Source organism: Ranitomeya variabilis, chromosome 3, assembly GCF_051348905.1.
Source record: "Ranitomeya variabilis isolate aRanVar5 chromosome 3, aRanVar5.hap1, whole genome shotgun sequence".
In the NCBI taxonomy this organism is placed as follows: domain Eukaryota; kingdom Metazoa; phylum Chordata; class Amphibia; order Anura; family Dendrobatidae; genus Ranitomeya; species Ranitomeya variabilis.
This window is the reverse complement of record NC_135234.1, coordinates 251,214,459-251,228,885: the sequence shown is the minus strand read 5'-3', so window position 1 is coordinate 251,228,885 and position 14,427 is coordinate 251,214,459.

Genomic DNA, 14,427 nt, shown 5'->3' with positions numbered 1-14,427 from the left:
TTTCATGAACATATGTAAAACATACTGTCTCCTGACTCATCAGTTCCTATGCAGTCATGTTTGTGCGTCAACGTACCAGAGTACTTTTTTTTTTTTTTCTAATGCTGTCACCAATTCCCCCTTTTCTGAATCCACAGGCAGATGAGTGGCTGGATTCAGAACATTGTATCTTTTGAGGGTGACGTATTCATTAAATTAGTATTAGAGCACATTCAAGTCTAATCTGTCTAGCCATGGACAGATGGTTTGGTTGAACTTGTATGAGTATGGCATTAATGTCATGTGGAGAACAAATTGTCAAAAAGAAAAAGTCAGTGTGAGCTCACATGCCTAGCAGTAATACAGCAGCTTTTACAACACGGACACATGTAGGAGACCCTCTGATCACTGGGTCTAATTGTGCTGAGTAGTAAGTTATTGGTCTCTGTTCCTCTCCACGTTGCTGTGTCAGTACTGCGGTAGCATGTCCTCCCTGCTCTGTTCAAAATAAGAAAAATGGCTGATCATAGTTTGGAATGCCTAAGGCCGGGGCTGGCACAATGAGCAGCTTCAGAGAATCAATTGCTTCTTGAGTGAGATTGTAGGGGTTTGATGACAACCTGTCATAGAGTGGTTGCATCATTTGTGAAGCAGACCTTATCCAAGGCCTACAGTAGGTCACCAAACCTAGGAAAATGCGTAGATGCTGGTGTGACCTGGGCAAAGGGAGATCTTGTATTGCCTGTTTTCTGTCTTCAGTCAGGTGTCTTGTACCTTCAGCAATACAATGTCCTAAAAATGTCACCTTTTTGTTTGCAATACTGTAATCTGTCACGTGAGACCTTGCAACCCTTCTCTGCCAAAAAACACAGCAAGGAAACTGTAGCTTCCTTGCAGGACGTCTGGTCCGGGCAGCAGAGCAAGAGGTCATCCACATACTGCAATAGTACAGTCTGTGGATGAGGTGGTTGCCACTGCTCAAGAATCCCTGCCATCGCTGTTGAATAGATGGTTGGGTAGTTCTTTCCCCCTTTTGGGAGGACCGTCCAACAGTATTGTTTACCTTCGCGAGTAAAAAAGAAAAGATGCCGTCAGTCAGGGTGCAGGGGTACAGAGAAGAATGCATTTTGCCAAATTAATGACTGTGAAACATTTTGTGACCGTACGGTGTGTGTATTAGGGACAATTGAGATTACACTCACTGTAACATCATTAATGGCCTGTAAGTCCTGAAATATTCTGTGTCAGGGGAACCCTTGGGTCCTTTTTTTTTTTTTTTTTTTTCCTTAATTGGATACAAAGGGGTGTTGCAGGGGGAAGATCTTTTCACCAGAACCCCTGCCTTAACATACTCTTTAATATCCCTGTTCAGGGACATTGATTTGACTAGGGTCAAAGGGGTATTGCTTTAACCAAAGAGGAGTGGTTCCTTCTTTTAATTTAATCAAAACAAGGGGGAATGGGCAGTCGACCCACATCAGATTTTCCCCTTGCCCAAATGGTGTCTGGCACCTGACTCTTTTTCCTGTCCTCAGACATTCTGGTGTCAGGCATTACCTTCACCACTCTTGCCATATACACCATTTTTGAAATATTACACAAGTGTTTATATAAATGAGACCATAATGTCCAAATACTATTTATACCCGTATTTGATTGGGTAGAGTACCTCTTAAGAAAACTAAATTTGATTCACAGAATATGTTACCAAAAGAAAATTATACATATGAAAATATATATAATTACGAAAGATACTGAGTCATAAAATGGGAGAGCACAATGCCATAGACCACAGCAAAGCACAAGCTTATTTTAAGAAGGTAGTAGCCCTATGTAAATCCATAACTAACAGTTCCAAAATATAAAAGAAGGGATTTGAAAAATACCAAATATCAATACCAGTTGCTTGCGATAAGGTATAAGAAGTGGAAAGGACAAATAAACAGTGACTATGGTTTGAGCCAATATAATGAATGGCTAAAAAAACTATATATCATATGAAGACAACCTAGAAATACACGGTAACTATACCATCTTGTGTAAGGAAACTACTAAACTGGTAAATGAATGGAATTAAGTGTAACTATAATAGGGCATGATTTACCTGTGGTATAATGTGCACGTGGAAGACCCTGGCGTCCCTCTGCACCAAGTGTTTATATGAAAGGGGACTTGTGACTGTAATACCCTCTGGAGAGTACTATATGATGGCCTAGCCAGCACTCAACTCTGCTCCCAGCAAATCCATAGGGGTATTGTCACTAACAATAACTTTGTAAGCAGCTCTTCTAAGCACGATCTCGTGATTCTAGTCTTATTTGTTTAGTCATAGGGGTTTCAGTCGCTTGTCCCTCTACATTCACGTATTCCACAGTCTCGTCAGTAATCATGTCTGACGTTATCAAGTCTTTGTGTACCACAGTTCCGGCTGCCCCAGTGTCAATCAAGAATTCTGTCTCCTTCCCTCCCGGCATTGTTATGGTGGCCATCAAGGCAGGACCAGGTCCGGAGGGAACAGGAACAGGGCACACATTTGTCACTGGGTTGTCAGTTTCCTAGTCTGGAGGTGAAGAAGGTGGAAGATTGGTCTGAGTGTCCATTTTCTCCACAATTCCAGCACTTTACGGTTTCTAAGTTCTTAGGTCCCTTACTACGTCTCTACTGTTTTCCTTGTATTCCAGCATACATGACACGTTGTCTTACTGTCCTAGTTTGTTCAACTCCTTTAGCAACTTTTAAGGAGGTCTTTGGATCTACATTTCTCCATTCAGGTCTGGCTGTCTCGTAAGTTTTTTGTCATACCGTCAATGAATGTATTTACCAATACTTTAACATTGAGTGGGTTTACTGGACTGTACCCCATGTCTGCCCATTTCAGCTGTAACTGTCCAAAATACATCTCTACACTCTCTCCTTTTGTCACATCTGTATGTGTCTTAATTATGTGTCCTAGTACGTCACCTGCTTTTGTGCTCACTAACTACCTAGGCCTGCCCAGGTGCACTTATACGTCCATCATATTGTCTTTGTCTTTTTGTCTGTAAAATGGAAAAGGTTGGTTCTCAGGATCAGCCAATTGTTTTAGTGTAGCTAGCTAGTCAGAGGGCCTCCAGGGATAATACTCCTGTATCTGTCTTACCCTACCTGATGTGGTTGGTTCTCTGGTGGTGGGGGTGACTAGACCGGTTGGGGGTGACATGACATGCTGGTCTACAGCTCCTTCCCAAAAGGATTACTGTCAGCCTACTCCCAAAAGTTAATGTCCCCACTATCCACCAACCACAATCCTGTGTCAGCTTCTTATGTCACTACATGTGATCTTGTCTGGACAGGATTCAGTGCAATTCTTAGGTCAGGTTGCAGCACAGATCATACAAGTATTTCTCCAGTCTGGGTTTGTCTGACCACAGTCCATCTGTCTTGTCTGGGTCTCTGGTTATACAAAGGTATGACCGTAGCAGTAATGTGTCAGTCATAGTCGGACTTTTAAGCATCAAAACATTCATAATACACCTTACTTTCGTACTTTGTCTGTGCCTTTTTGAACAACAAAACATCCACTCACTGGCATTTTTGCCTTTCAATATTGGTTTTACATCTTTCACTGCTTCCTTTTTCCAATCTATACAGCGGTTTTGGATCCCATTGGGGGCCCTGACTGCACACAGAATAAGTTGCCCATGGCTTCAACTTATCCGCTCAACAACACCAAGCAGGTTACACCACCTACCACTCGGTGGACTTAAAGGATTTTACCAAGCAGGTTACACCACCTACCACTCGGTAAATCAGCTGGCTAGCACAGCTCCATGGACGGCAAGGTTACACCACCTAATGCCGTAGACTGACTGTAGCAGGTTACACCACCTATACTACATCAGCCGTGCAGTTGGGTACCTCCTCTGCTGATCCTCAATTTGCTATATCAATCACTCAACTTGAAGCAGGAGAATCTTTTTCCAATCTTTTCAATCACTTACAAGTTTTCCTCTAAAATAGGCACAGTTCTTTTTTCCACTTTCAATTTCATACAGTACTTATTGCTTTAAACACAAATCTCTCAGCGTGTACTAAACCAAGGACAGAGAAACTTAGAATGCAATACATGGCCCCCCTTCCTCTGGCCCACAGCACCGAGGGGAGAAATTACAAGCAATTAGCACAGGGGCTCGACTCGCCCCTCCCATCAGGTTTTTCGCGCTGATAAGAGCTTAGTGCCTCACACACACAGAAGCGGATTGCAGCAGTTTTCAGACTTGATCTCTATAAAACATTCAAACATTCATCCTCTAGGAATTAAAAACAGTTTCTCTATACAGGCAAATCACTGCACAACTTGAATAAGCTGATTCTGACCGCGTCCGGCCAAACCACATATAGACATCTCCACAACTCATTCATCCTGGACCTTCAACAACAGTTAGATAAGTAATGATACTTATATAATGATGACTCATTCATACATGCTCAGGGATTGTTTTTTTTTCCTTTTCCTTTCACTTTTTAGTTGATTTTACAAGAAGAAAATCCCTTATCTCAATCAGAGCTTCTCATGGACATACATACAAGGTTCACACAGCCTGCCTATTTTGCACTTTGGAATTAACACAACTCTATATAAATAAAACTGCAGCAGTGTCCACTGACACTCTGAAAACACTTTAAGGCCAAACAACAAAAACCACGGCCTTATACAAAATACAGCTCATATAATGTACTGCCAATCCAAAATGACCAAAATAACAACACTGCACAGAGCCTATCCCAGCTCTTGTATTACACACACTAAACAAATACACAACCAATTAGGATATTGACAAACAATACAGATAACAATTATCACAATTATCATCTTATTACTCTATTATTCAACTCTCATACGGACATAACACAAAACTCACTGGTGATGTGGATTCTTTGAACCGTGTTTACAGCCTTTTACCCAGAGGTATGGAGAAATCCGGAAGAGAGATTGCAGGTGCAAACAGATTGTAAGAATAATATTTCTCACCTTGCTGCAGCTGTTGTTTGCATGTCCAAACTCTCTCGAAGCTCCCCCATACGGATTCCGAATAGGCTGGTTACACGGCCGCACGTCGGGCGCCAAAACTGTCGTAGCTGTTTTTGTTCTGACCCATTGTCAGCTGACAGATCACCAGTGAGGCCTAATTGTGGATTAACGCCCTTAGTTGACAAGCGCTTGGAGACAAAAGACACCTCACACGTATCCTGTGAGCAAGTCACTTTTATCTGATATATAAAAAGCCAAAGCAATGTTTTATACCATTTACATCAAATGCATTTCAATGTAACTCATGTAGCCCCCACCATCACCCAGGGTCATATTCTATTTACCATAGCTCAGAACATGTTGTGACTGACTATTGAGAACATACATGATAAGAAGTGTAGTCTCCTTGAAGGGGGAGACCATCAGACTACTGCATCAACAGATTCTAGTAATTCTAACACTTAAAAGTAAAAGGCACTTAAAGGCAAGGCAGTTAAAGGCAAACTATTAACCCTTCTATAACAATTTCCCCCTTTTGTAAATGGTATAACCTTTGCTACGGGGTTAGCTGATGTCCACAAAGGAGCTACTGTCTCATGAGTCTAGTACCCACAAGGGGGCTTTCTACCTGCTTCGCCCATCCACCCTATGTGTGGACACTCAACTCCCCCGTCAGCAGTGGCCATACTGGGCCTATGATACTCTACAGAAGGTTCAGCCTCAGGTAAGACATATATTAGCGCTTTTACGGCTACATAAAACAATAAGCAAAGCAATAAAATTTGCATACAAGTCTGAAAAATACCAAAAATAATCCATCCTGCTAGGCCGCTAAGCCAATCGGCTGGATTTAAAAAGGAGTCTCTATATTGTATTAGTCTCATTAAGAGCCTTAAGGAACCTAGAAAACCTGAGTCCAAGTCTCATTGGGTATGCTGTGTGGTGTTAATACCTTCCTTGGCTCCAGAGGTAAAGGCTAAGTACAGCATAGCCATTACAAATACTGGGCTGTGTATACAGATCCAACAGTCCAGCAGTTTTTGTCCTTCCGCGTCGCTTGTAAGAAAAGCAAGATGCTGAATAAGTTTGTTGTCCTTGTCAACACTTAAAAGTTTATCCAGTGTCTCTGTAAGGTGCAGACATCCTACCACTGCCAGCAAGGTGATTAGAACAACAGTCTTTCTGCTAGTAAAAAGATCTTTTTGCAGTGACTGGTATGGATCCAGGTGGGCGTTCCCTCAAGTGAATGTGGTCAGCTGGACTTTATAAAGGGCCGTCAAACCGTGGATATAGGCTCCTTCTCACGTGTCTGTGTATGATCACCCAATCACCTGGAATCAGAAGATGTGCGTCTGCACTGGCATTAAGATCTGGAATGGACGAAAACATATGTTTATGCACCACAATAAGTATTTTCTGCAAGGCCTGGACATGGGCTGCGGTTATAGCACCGTGTTGCATTTGTAGCACCTGTGGGAAGTACAGACCAGTCTCTGGCAAACTACTAAACAGGACTTCAAAAGGGGACAAGCCTGTCTTTCTATTTGGAGTGTGTCTGACTGACAAGAGTGCAAGAGACAAGCACTCTATCCCGCTCTTTCCTGTGTCTGCCATGGCCTCTGAATTTTCAGTTTAAGTGTCCCACTTAGTGTTTCCACTTTCCCACTACTTTGTTGTCTATATGGTGTATGAAATGCTTGCTGTACTCCCAGGGCCTGCATGACTTCCCTCATTATTTCTCCCGTGAAGTGTGTGCCCCTATCGCTCTCTATGGTTTCTGGGACACCATACCTGCAGATCAGTTCTTTCATCAGTTTGTCTGCAGTCACTTTAGCATTTGCACATTTTTACCAGATAGGCTTCCAGCCAACCAGAGAAGAGATCTACACATACTAGGACATTTTTTACACACTCCTACCTTGGGTAGCTGTATGTAGTCAGTCAGCAGTCTCTGAAACGGGTAGAGAGGCCTGGGTGTCGCTTTCTTAGGGATTTTTACTGTTTTAACAGGGTTGTGCTGTGCACAGATGAGGCATGACCGTACGAGCTTTGCTGCTGCGTAACTGAAACCAGGAGCGATCCAGAAGGCATCTACCATGGACACATGTGACATTTTGAGGTGTGAGTGGGGCCAAGTGTTGCTTGTGCCATAATTAGGAACAGGGACCTTGGTTTATACAATTTATCCTTATTCTCCCAAAACTCTTCTTGAGTTCAGCTCAGCTCCCATTCTCCCCCGTGGTCCTTCTCTGTTGGGCAGCTGGAGGGATTTCAGGACATCTAGGCTCAGTGTGGCTGGAATACGCTGACTCTCCGCCACCGTCCACTGCTCCCTAGGCCGCCTTGCTGCTACTTTAGCAGTCTTGTCCGCCCTTCTGTTGCCCTCTACCTCCACAGAGTCACCGTCCGTGTGTGCTGTTACCTTGACGATGCCAACCTAGACTGGTAACGTCAATGCCTCCACTAATTGTTTCACCAGCTCTGCATTGTTAATGGGCTTACCGGCTGATGTAAGAAACGTTCTGCTTCTCCAGACAGGGTGATAATCATGGGATATTCCCCATGCACAATTCGAATCTTGTGTAAATATTAGCGACTTTACCTGCAGCAGCTCTATACGCCTCAGTGAGTGCCCTCAACTCTGCCTCCTGCACCGACATGTGAGGAGGGAGTGGTTCAACTCGGATTACCTCATGTGAGGATACTACTGCATGTCCAGTGTAGAATCGCCCATCCTGGTGGTATCTGGAGCCATCTACAAAAATAAAAACCTCAACATATGCATTAGGAACAGGTTTTTCATGAACATATGTAAAACATACTGTCTCCTGACTCATCAGTTCCTATGCAGTCATGTTTGTGCGTCAACGTACCAGAGTACTTTTTTTTTTTTTTCTAATGCTGTCACCAATTCCCCCTTTTCTGAATCCACAGGCAGATGAGTGGCTGGATTCAGAACATTGTATCTTTTGAGGGTGACGTATTCATTAAATTAGTATTAGAGCACATTCAAGTCTAATCTGTCTAGCCATGGACAGATGGTTTGGTTGAACTTGTATGAGTATGGCATTAATGTCATGTGGAGAACAAATTGTCAAAAAGAAAAAGTCAGTGTGAGCTCACATGCCTAGCAGTAATACAGCAGCTTTTACAACACGGACACATGTAGGAGACCCTCTGATCACTGGGTCTAATTGTGCTGAGTAGTAAGTTATTGGTCTCTGTTCCTCTCCACGTTGCTGTGTCAGTACTGCGGTAGCATGTCCTCCCTGCTCTGTTCAAAATAAGAAAAATGGCTGATCATAGTTTGGAATGCCTAAGGCCGGGGCTGGCACAATGAGCAGCTTCAGAGAATCAATTGCTTCTTGAGTGAGATTGTAGGGGTTTGATGACAACCTGTCATAGAGTGGTTGCATCATTTGTGAAGCAGACCTTACCCAAGGCCTACAGTAGGTCACCAAACCTAGGAAAATGCGTAGATGCTGGTGTGACCTGGGCAAAGGGAGATCTTGTATTGCCTGTTTTCTGTCTTCAGTCAGGTGTCTTGTACCTTCAGCAATACAATGTCCTAAAAATGTCACCTTTTGTTTGCAATACTGTAATCTGTCACGTGAGACCTTGCAACCCTTCTCTGCCAAAAAACACAGCAAGGAAACTGTAGCTTCCTTGCAGGGCGTCTGGTCCGGGCAGCAGAGCAAGAGGTCATCCACATACTGCAATAGTACAGTCTGTGGATGAGGTGGTTGCCACTGCTCAAGAATCCCTGCCATCGCTGTTGAATAGACGGTTGGGTAGTTCTTTCCCCTTTTGGGAGGACCGTCCAACAGTATTGTTTACCTTCGCGAGTAAAAAAGAAAAGATGCCGTCAGTCAGGGTGCAGGGGTACAGAGAAGAATGCATTTTGCCAAATTAATGACTGTGAAACATTTTGTGACCGTACGGTGTGTGTATTAGGGACAATTGAGATTACACTCACTGTAACATCATTAATGGCCTGTAAGTCCTGAAATATTCTGTGTCAGGGGAACCCTTGGGTCCTTTTTTTTTTTTTTTTTTTTTCCTTAATTGGATACAAAGGGGTGTTGCAGGGGGAAGATCTTTTCACCAGAACCCCTGCCTTAACATAGTCTTTAATATCCCTGCTCAGGGACATTGATTTGACTAGGGTCAAAGGGGTATTGCTTTAACCAAAGAGGAGTGGTTCCTTCTTTTAATTTAATCAAAACAAGGGGGAATGGGCAGTCGACCCACATCAGATTTTCCCCTTGCCCAAATGGTGTCTGGCACCTGACTCTTTTTCCTGTCCTCAGACATTCTGGTGTCAGGCATTACCTTCACCACTCTTGCCATATACACCATTTTTGAAATATTACACAAGTGTTTATATAAATGAGACCATAATGTCCAAATACTATTTATACCCGTATTTGATTGGGTAGAGTACCTCTTAAGAAAACTAAATTTGATTCACAGAATATGTTACCAAAAGAAAATTATACATATGAAAATATATATAATTACGAAAGATACTGAGTCATAAAATGGGAGAGCACAATGCCATAGACCACAGCAAAGCACAAGCTTATTTTAAGAAGGTAGTAGCCCTATGTAAATCCATAACTAACAGTTCCAAAATATAAAAGAAGGGATTTGAAAAATACCAAATATCAATACCAGTTGCTTGCGATAAGGTATAAGAAGTGGAAAGGACAAATAAACAGTGACTATGGTTTGAGCCAATATAATGAATGGCTAAAAAAAACTATATATCATATGAAGACAACCTAGAAATACACGGTAACTATACCATCTTGTGTAAGGAAACTACTAAACTGGTAAATGAATGGAATTAAGTGTAACTATAATAGGGCATGATTTACCTGTGGTATAATGTGCACGTGGAAGACCCTGGCGTCCCTCTGCACCAAGTGTTTATATGAAAGGGGACTTGTGACTGTAATACCCTCTGGAGAGTACTATATGATGGCCTAGCCAGCACTCAACTCTGCTCCCAGCAAATCCATAGGGGTATTGTCACTAACAATAACTTTGTAAGCAGCTCTTCTAAGCACGATCTCGTGATTCTAGTCTTATTTGTTTAGTCATAGGGGTTTCAGTCGCTTGTCCCTCTACATTCACGTATTCCACAGTCTCGTCAGTAATCATGTCTGACGTTATCAAGTCTTTGTGTACCACAGTTCCGGCTGCCCCAGTGTCAATCAAGAATTCTGTCTCCTTCCCTCCCGGCATTGTTATGGTGGCCATCAAGGCAGGACCAGGTCCGGAGGGAACAGGAACAGGGCACACATTTGTCACTGGGTTGTCAGTTTCCTAGTCTGGAGGTGAAGAAGGTGGAAGATTGGTCTGAGTGTCCATTTTCTCCACAATTCCAGCACTTTACGGTTTCTAAGTTCTTAGGTCCCTTACTACGTCTCTACTGTTTTCCTTGTATTCCAGCATACATGACACGTTGTCTTACTGTCCTAGTTTGTTCAACTCCTTTAGCAACTTTTAAGGAGGTCTTTGGATCTACATTTCTCCATTCAGGTCTGGCTGTCTCGTAAGTCTTTTGTCATACCGTCAATGAATGTATTTACCAATACTTTAACATTGAGTGGGTTTACTGGACTGTACCCCATGTCTGCCCATTTCAGCTGTAACTGTCCAAAATACATCTCTACACTCTCTCCTTTTGTCACATCTGTATGTGTCTTAATTATGTGTCCTAGTACGTCACCTGCTTTTGTGCTCACTAACTACCTAGGCCTGCCCAGGTGCACTTATACGTCCATCATATTGTCTTTGTCTTTTTGTCTGTAAAATGGAAAAGGTTGGTTCTCAGGATCAGCCAATTGTTTTAGTGTAGCTAGCTAGTCAGAGGGCCTCCAGGGATAATACTCCTGTATCTGTCTTACCCTACCTGATGTGGTTGGTTCTCTGGTGGTGGGGGTGACTAGACCGGTTGGGGGTGACATGACATGCTGGTCTACAGCTCCTTCCCAAAAGGATTACTGTCAGCCTACTCCCAAAAGTTAATGTCCCCACTATCCACCAACCACAATCCTGTGTCAGCTTCTTATGTCACTACATGTGATCTTGTCTGGACAGGATTCAGTGCAATTCTTAGGTCAGGTTGCAGCACAGATCATACAAGTATTTCTCCAGTCTGGGTTTGTCTGACCACAGTCCATCTGTCTTGTCTGGGTCTCTGGTTATACAAAGGTATGACCGTAGCAGTAATGTGTCAGTCATAGTCGGACTTTTAAGCATCAAAACATTCATAATACACCTTACTTTCGTACTTTGTCTGTGCCTTTTTGAACAACAAAACATCCACTCACTGGCATTTTTGCCTTTCAATATTGGTTTTACATCTTTCACTGCTTCCTTTTTCCAATCTATACAGCGGTTTTGGATCCCATTGGGGGCCCTGACTGCACACAGAATAAGTTGCCCATGGCTTCAACTTATCCGCTCAACAACACCAAGCAGGTTACATCACCTACCACTCGGTGGACTTAAAGGATTTTACCAAGCAGGTTACACCACCTACCACTCGGTAAATCAGCTGGCTAGCACAGCTCCATGGACGGCAAGGTTACACCACCTAATGCCGTAGACTGACTGTAGCAGATTACACCACCTATACTACATCAGCCGTGCAGTTGGGTACCTCCTCTGCTGATCCTCAATTTGCTATATCAATCACTCAACTTGAAGCAGGAGAATCTTTTTCCAATCTTTTCAATCACTTACAAGTTTTCCTCTAAAATAGGCACAGTTCTTTTTTCCACTTTCAATTTCATACAGTACTTATTGCTTTAAACACAAATCTCTCAGCGTGTACTAAACCAAGGACAGAGAAACTTAGAATGCAATACATGGCCCCCCTTCCTCTGGCCCACAGCACCGAGGGGAGAAATTACAAGCAATTAGCGCAGGGGCTCGACTCGCCCCTCCCATCAGGTTTTTTGCGCTGATAAGAGCTTAGTGCCTCACACACACAGAAGCGGATTGCAGCAGTTTTCAGACTTGATCTCTATAAAACATTCAAACATTCATCCTCTAGGAATTAAAAACAGTTTCTCTATACAGGCAAATCACTGCACAATTTGAATAAGCTGATTCTGACCGCGTCCGGCCAAACCACATATAGACATCTCCACAACTCATTCATCCTGGACCTTCAACAACAGTTAGATAAGTAATGATACTTATATAATGATGACTCATTCATACATGCTCAGGGATTGTTTTTTTTTCCTTTTCCTTTCACTTTTTAGTTGATTTTACAAGAAGAAAATCCCTTATCTCAATCAGAGCTTCTCATGGACATACATACAAGGTTCACACAGCCTGCCTATTTTGCACTTTGGAATTAACACAACTCTATATAAATAAAACTGCAGCAGTGTCCACTGACACTCTGAAAACACTTTAAGGCCAAACAACAAAAACCACGGCCTTATACAAAATACAGCTCATATAATGTACTGCCAATCCAAAATGACCAAAATAACAACACTGCACAGAGCCTATCCCAGCTCTTGTATTACACACACTAAACAAATACACAACCAATTAGGATATTGACAAACAATACAGATAACAATTATCACAATTATCATCTTATTACTCTATTATTCAACTCTCATACGGACATAACACAAAACTCACTGGTGATGTGGATTCTTTGAACCGTGTTTACAGCCTTTTACCCAGAGGTATGGAGAAATCCGGAAGAGAGATTGCAGGTGCAAACAGATTGTAAGAATAATATTTCTCACCTTGCTGCAGCTGTTGTTTGCATGTCCAAACTCTCTCGAAGCTCCCCCATACGGATTCCGAATAGGCTGGTTACACGGCCGCACGTCGGGCGCCAAAACTGTCGTAGCTGTTTTTGTTCTGACCCATTGTCAGCTGACAGATCACCAGTGAGGCCTAATTGTGGATTTACACCCTTAGTTGACAAGCGCTTGGAGACAAAAGACACCTCACACGTATCCTGTGAGCAAGTCACTTTTATCTGATATATAAAAAGCCAAAGCAATGTTTTATACCATTTACATCAAATGCATTTCAATGTAACTCATGTAGCCCCCACCATCACCCAGGGTCATATTCTATTTACCATAGCTCAGAACATGTTGTGACTGACTATTGAGAACATACATGATAAGAAGTGTAGTCTCCTTGAAGGGGGAGACCATCAGACTACTGCATCAACAGATTCTAGTAATTCTAACACTTAAAAGTAAAAGGCACTTAAAGGCAAGGCAGTTAAAGGCAAACTATTAACCCTTCTATAACAATTTCCCCCTTTTGTAAATGGTATAACCTTTGCTACGAGGTTAGCTGATGTCCACAAAGGAGCTACTGTCTCATGAGTCTAGTACCCACAAGGGGGCTTTCTACCTGCTTCGCCCATCCACCCTCAGTGTGGACACTCAACTCCCCCGTCAGCAGTGGCCATACGGGGCCTATGATACTCTACAGAAGGTTCAGCCTCAGGTAAGACATATATTAGCGCTTTTACGGCTACATAAAACAATAAGCAAAGCAATAAAATTTGCATACAAGTCTGAAAAATACCAAAAATAATCCATCCTGCTAGGCCGCTAAGCCAATCGGCTGGATTTAAAAAGGAGTCTCTATATTGTATTAGTCTCATTAAGAGCCTTAAGGAACCTAGAAAACCTGAGTCCAAGTCTCATTGGGTATGCTGTGTGGTGTTAATACCTTCCTTGGCTCCAGAGGTAAAGGCTAAGTACAGCATAGCCATTACAAATACTGGGCTGTGTATACAGATCCAACAGTCCAGCAGTTTTTGTCCTTCCGCGTCGCTTGTAAGAAAAGCAAGATGCTGAATAAGTTTGTTGTCCTTGTCAACACTTAAAAGTTTATCCAGTGTCTCTGTAAGGTGCAGACATCCTACCACTGCCAGCAAGGTGATTAGAACAACAGTCTTTCTGCTAGTAAAAAGATCTTTTTGCAGTGACTGGTATGGATCCAGGTGGGCGTTCCCTCAAGTGAATGTGGTCAGCTGGACTTTATAAAGGGCCGTCAAACCGTGGATATAGGCTCCTTCTCACGTGTCTGTGTATGATCACCCAATCACCTGGAATCAGAAGATGTGCGTCTGCACTGGCATTAAGATCTGGAATGGACGAAAACATATGTTTATGCACCACAATAAGTATTTTCTGCAAGGCCTGGACATGGGCTGCGGTTATAGCACCGTGTTGCATTTGTAGCACCTGTGGGAAGTACAGACCAGTCTCTGGCAAACTACTAAACAGGACTTCAAAAGGGGACAAGCCTGTCTTTCTATTTGGAGTGTGTCTGACTGACAAGAGTGCAAGAGACAAGCACTCTATCCCGCTCTTTCCTGTGTCTGCCATGGCCTCTGAATTTTCAGTTTAAGTGTCCCACTTAGT